The following is a 6,420-nucleotide window of genomic DNA, read 5'->3' as shown; positions in this document are numbered from 1 at the left end:
TGAAGTCTCTTCAAATGTACAGTATTTGCATTTTTCCCATCTTAATCTTATTATTCATTTGTGTATATATATGGGTGCAATTAAATATATTTGTTTTTATGAGTTTAGTCATTTTGTTCAGATAACCTCCAAGGTCTACTGTAGTTACAAGTTCAAAGATGATTTTGGTAAAGATAAAAATAATAATAAATTCAGGTAATTGCCCAGCAAAAGTATATAATAGGTAGTAAACAACTCAGAGTGATTCTGAAGGTATGAATGACCCTCATGTGACCATATTATTCAGAACTGACATTTATTTGAAAAATCGGTGACAAAGTTATACTAATGATTCCTTTTAGGTTGCAATTTTAGCAATATTTAGGGACTTTGTTATCTTACAAAAATTAAAGATATATCAAATTTTTTAATTTTATTATCATTATTTAAAAAATTTTTTTTTAATTTTGAGAAACAGAGTGTGAACGGGGGAGGGGCAGAGAGAGAAGGAAGGAGAGAATCCCAGTAGGCTCCATGCTATCAGAGCAGAGCCCCACGTGGGGCTTGATCTCACAAACCATGAGATCATGACCCAAGCCGAGATCAAGAGTTAGATGCTTAACTGACTGACCCACCCAGGCACCCTGACGTTTTCTTATTTTATTTTTTTTTTACATTTATTTATTTTTGAGAGACAGAGAGAGACAGAGCACAAACCAGGGAGGGGCAGAGAGAGGGAGACACAAAATCCAAAGCGGCTCTAGGCTCCGGCCTATCAGCACAGAGCCTGATGCGGGGCTTGAACTCACGAACCATGAGATCATGACCTGAGCCGAAGTTGAACGCCCAACCAACTGAGCCCCTCAGGCACCCCTGACATTTTCTTATTTTAATAAATATAATCTAAGTTGGGAAATCTACTTCTATAAGGGAGCCTTCCGAAGGTGGGAGAAAAAAGCTTTTGAAAGCCCTTGTCCTATTAAATGCAGTGTCATGTGGCAGAAAGGGCTGAAACTTTGGACAGACTGGTTGGCTCTGCCCACCACTTGACCACGAATGAGTTACTAAACTTTTCTGAACAATAATTTTCTCATTTATAAAATAGGTAAGCTATTCGTTATCAAAGGGACATTTTGAGACTTGAACTGAATCAGTTTGTACAGCTCCTATATTCTAGTAGGCATTCAGTAATTAGCTCCTGTCTCAGTCCATTAGGACTGCTATAACAAAAATACTGTAAACTGAGTGGCCTATAATCAACAAACATTTATTTCACAGTTCTGAGGCTGGAAAGTCCAAGATCATGGCACCAGCAGATTCAATATCTGGTGAGAGCCTGCTCTAATTCTCACTTGGTGGGAGAGGCCAGGGAGCTTTCTTGAGGATGCTTTTATAAAGATACTAATCCCATTCATGAGGGCTCTGCCCTCATAATCTAATCATTTCCCAAAGTCTCCACGTCCCAATACAGCAACCTTTGGGGTTCCATTTCATTATCTAAATTTCGTGAAGACACAAAATATTCAGCACATAGTAGCTCCCACATTTCCCTTCCTAAAACCAAATTGAAAGTTATTAATTCTTAAATTTGGAGTGTTTTCTACAGTTGGCATTGGTCAGCGCTCTTACTCAAACATCGTATATGCATGCCTGGTAGAAGTGATGATGTTTATATAGTACCACTAGTTGGTTATTGTCTCCCTAGAAGGTAAATCGTTATCGAGTTAAGCTTGAAAGAAGACACAGAGTGTATTAATTACTTCAGAATTCCACTGGACATATTATCTTCACGGTTGTAGTTTCTGTCATCATCAAGATTTAATTTTGGACTAGGGACAGCACTTATAGCCATAATTTTCACTCTACAGTTACTACATATTTCTGCTATTTAAAAACACTTACATATACTTGACATGTAATGACAACAATAACTGTTACAATTCCAAAGGTTTTTTTTTAAAAACAATAGTTTCTGAAGGATAAAAACTCTTGAAATTTTGAAAGATAAACTAACGATGGCAGTGGTCATCTCCTCCTTTTGAGCTCAAGGTTCTTTGTAACTATCTTTATGTGAAGATATATCTGGTTAATATTATTTAAAGGGAGAAGTGTGGAAGTGATAGCATTACCCACATAATTCTCGTAGAGACACTACCATCCTGCTTGGACAAGTACAGAAGGGACATGTACTCAGTGAGTAAGGATGCTCTGTTCTATCATCATTTGTTTATAGCACTGATGAAGGAATGACTCCCCCACCCTAGCCCCATGACAAAAGGCTGCAGTGAAGACTAGGTCAGGCTGGAAATGGCCCTCCAGGACCAGAGTCTCACAGTATGGCATCAGCTCTCTAGGAAACTTTTCAGCCAGTGAGCTTGACACTTGTCAGCTTTTAGCATGTTAGTTTTCTGTTCTGTTATCATAGTTTCCCATCCACCCTCCCCAACTCCACACCCCTCTTTCATACTTCATTAAATTTCATACTAATAATGACACCACAAAGTTGTTTTCAGTGTTATTTGCATCTGCAGTGGGATTTTTAAAACGGAACCATCCTCAGAATTGAAGGAATCTATTTAAACAATGGATTTCAGTTATCTGCAAGAGAAATTGCAGGGAGGCCCATCACGGCATGGGGAACTTCTGGACCACACTAGCACACGAAGCCAGCCAACAGAACAGCTCAGAGCGCTGAGTCTGAAATGAAAGAAGCCAACACCAGTGTTATGAGAGTAGAAGCCAGTATCTACAGCCTGGTGGCGGGGGTGGGGGGGGGTGGGGTGGGGGGAGATAAACAGATCTTAAGAATTATTTCTGACCCATCAGTCCACATTGTCAATTACCTTTAGTTTCTTTTTTTTCAGGGCTGCACAAGCAAAAATATATTTAGCTAAAACAGCAGGTATTCAAAGCACAATATCAAAACTATATTTTATTTGATTAACATTAAATTTGAGGGCATGTTTATGTCTGTAGTGTGCTCCCATTTCACAAGAACCTCTTATCAAGTAGTTGTAACAGGAGATTGCAGCCTAAAGAACACAACTCTAAGGACTGAGTCAGGAATCCTATGATTAGGGACTTTCAACTGGCATCTATTGTGCTAATGTCTTACATGTTTACTTACTCTTCTTACTGTTTCGTAATTTTTTGTGTGCGAAGGTATTACCTCTTCAACTAGATGGACACTTTTTATAGGGCTGAGATAGGGTTTGATAAGTCTTTGTATATCTCATAATTTACAGTCTTTCTAAAAAAGTATAGTTTTGTGATGTGTTTAACAACATTAACATTGCAAATGTGTTGTTCAGTTTGATATTTTTAACAAGTCTTTAGTAAGCTCCTAGTAGAGGAACCCCACCCAGTAAACTAATTTGAGCTACAATATATACTTGATATGATCTGCATTTTTATAGTCTATTACTATTATCATTCACTTGCAAAAATCAAAATATCAATTCATCTTGCATAAGCAGCAGTGAGTGCTAGAAGAATATCATTGTACTACCAATCACAAAGTTCAGTAAAACTCCATGGTAAAGGGAAATTACATGGCAAAGGCCTACATGCCCAATGAACCCAGTTGACTGCATAGCTAAGTAATTTTTTTCATTTAGTTGGATTTCAAATATATCAGTAAGATCAGAGATGGTGCTTAACAAGGTTATAAAATAGCAGTCAAGTTTTGATACTCTTGCAATCTTTCCCCTATCAGGTACCCTGTTCTCCTGTATTTACCATTTTTTCCCCAGTATTTCATCCCTATGCTATTCTATATTGTCATTTATCGCTGCAACACTTCTGTTCCATCATACATCATCTTTTTTGATATATTGGTGTCTATAATTAAAATTTCTCTCCTAGCAATTTTTATTTAATATATAGTTTTAACATTAGGTAATTAATTTCCTTTAATATGCAGCATAAGGGATATTATCCTATTTAGGGTTCTGCACCCCTGTAAGTCTATGAATGGAGCTCTTAGAAGTCTATGAATCCCTTAAAATTGTGTAAAAATTTTGAGTGAACATGCATATGTGGATTGTTTTAGGGAGAACATTCAGTGATTTTATCGGATTATCAAATGGGTGTGTTACCCCCAGAAAAGTTAAAAACACTGTCTATTCCGTTTAAGCCTTGCTTCCCAGGAAACACAGGAATGTTTTCTGAGATAACAATCCTGCCTTTGTTGCTACCCATTTGTAACTCAGATCATCCTCGCTAATCTTCCACCAACAACTTCATCATTTGTTTGATACACATCATCATTTGGTACTACCAGTCAAAAGATTATGTGAGCAAAGCGCTATTACCCACAAGTCATTGCTCATGCATCGCAAAGAGAACACAACTAGATCATACCCTAAGAACACCAGACCTACTTCCCCTACTTACCACAAAATGAAATGAAGGATGGTTACTTCTTGGTGAAACTAAGCAGCAGAAGCAGTCTGTAGTGTTTTATTTGCTCAGGATAGAACAGGCCAATTGTTCGTTTTTCAAAGCTAGCTTCATTTTATTTTTTTCACAAATCCTATAAAAGATACCATTATTAAAATAATTGTTCTGTTGTAACTTGGTGTGTGTGTGTGTGTGTGTGTGTGTGTGTGTGTGTGTGTCCGTCCCCTATTTCTGAAGGGAAGGACTTGAATATTTTAGGTTACCATTTAGGTCTATGTTTTATAGTCCCACATGGAACTGTAATGCATCTTATTACATGTAAACATAACATGTACATGTTTACATAACATGTAAAGCGTCTCATCATCTTTTCCCTTCTGATATTATTATTCTACTTTCAAAAGTACTTCTTTTGCCCATCTCATCACTAATTAGAAAATAGGCAAGGAAATAAAAATCCTAACAGATCTACTTCAGTGTCCAATCTTTGCCTCAACCTTTTTTTTATGTATTGAGTAACTCATATTGCAAACCATATTTTTAGCAGAGTTATTAAAAAATAAAAGCTTTTAGTAATTTGCACAAGTTGCATATGCTTGAAAGCCATTTTAAAGCACTTTAATTCTGTTGATACAATTTGCTGATTGAGTGAATGTCTTTTCAATTAGTTTTTTGATGTGTTTAGACATAGTGCAAGTCAACCACTTAGCTCTCTTTTCTCTATGGTAAATAAACAATGCATAACTTGTAAAAAAAATTTTCAGAAATTTACAAAGTGTATCCCCATATCCCCATACTCCCTAGTAAACATTCTGCACCCAACAGATGATTACACTGGCAAGAAACCTGTTCCTTCTTACGCAGTTTGCTGTGTTGGACTCAACGTTGAGAAGGTATGAAGAAATTCTTTTACCCTGTAGATGTTGATACTAGAGTATTTCCAACCTTCTTGTGTTTGATTTTGGCTTCAATGTCACTTCCTTAGTGAATGTATCTGTTTTGTTCACAGCATTCATTACTAGCTGTTGCTCTTGAATGTTTATCTGTTTATGCTCCATCTCTTCTGTTATATTTTAAAGCTCTATAAGGACAGAAATTATGTCCATATTTTTACTTGATCACACCCAGTATCTTATACAGTGCCTGGCCACATGGTAGACACTCACTCACTAGTTGTTGAACAAATGAAGGAGTAGATCGGAACAGCATAGAAATGGGTGATTACAGCGCAGACTGCCCTTCTTAGCTGGATGGATGTCACTTTGAGAACCGCAGCACCTGGAGGAACTCTGAAAGCTGAACATTGGTGGAGACCACTCACAAGACAAAAGCAGGAACTCCAAGTTCACGTTGGTTTTCTCCAGTTTGTAATGTCAGAATGATGACTTGTTTTGGGAATCAGTGACACCTGCTTCCCTATCTATTCATTCTCTGCTCTCCACTCCGCAAGAGGCAGCATAGTAAGCACCTGGCTGATTGTAGGCCCAACAGACTGTTCACTACCAACTTGTTATTTGTTTTCAACCTACTCCACGAGGTTCACAGTTCATATTGTGAGTGTCGCATGTTCGTGTTTTAAGGATAAATAGCTTTTTATATGTGCCATACGTGCAGTTCTTAGTTGCAGTTCAGTAGCAAGAAACAGGCCAAGGTACATGATAGGCAATTAGACAACAAATTCGGCAACTCTGTCATATGAACAGGTTACCAGGGCAAAAGCTGCAAAATTTCTCAGGAAAAAAATATTTGCCTCTGTAAGTTTCACATCAATCTAAACAAAAATAAGAGGTTGGTGATTTGGAGAGAGAACTAGGACATTGTGTAAGAGACAAGCTCAGGTCTTCTCCCTTGAGATTCCAGACAATCAACACGTTTAATCCCTCAAACAAAGGCAGACAACTTTGGTTAGACTAGGTTGGTGAATTATTGCAGATCTGGCTGCTGCGGTTGGTAAGCACTCAGTGAAGTTTTTTACAAAGCTTCTTGTACAAAGAGATAATAAAACTCTTGAAAACAAATGGGTAGAAACCTCTCTATTAT

The sequence above is a fragment of the Panthera pardus genome, unplaced genomic scaffold, assembly GCF_024362965.1.
Source record: "Panthera pardus isolate Hobbes unplaced genomic scaffold, ASM2436296v1 HiC_scaffold_17, whole genome shotgun sequence".
In the NCBI taxonomy this organism is placed as follows: Eukaryota; Metazoa; Chordata; class Mammalia; order Carnivora; family Felidae; genus Panthera; species Panthera pardus.
Note: the sequence above shows the minus strand (reverse complement) of the source record.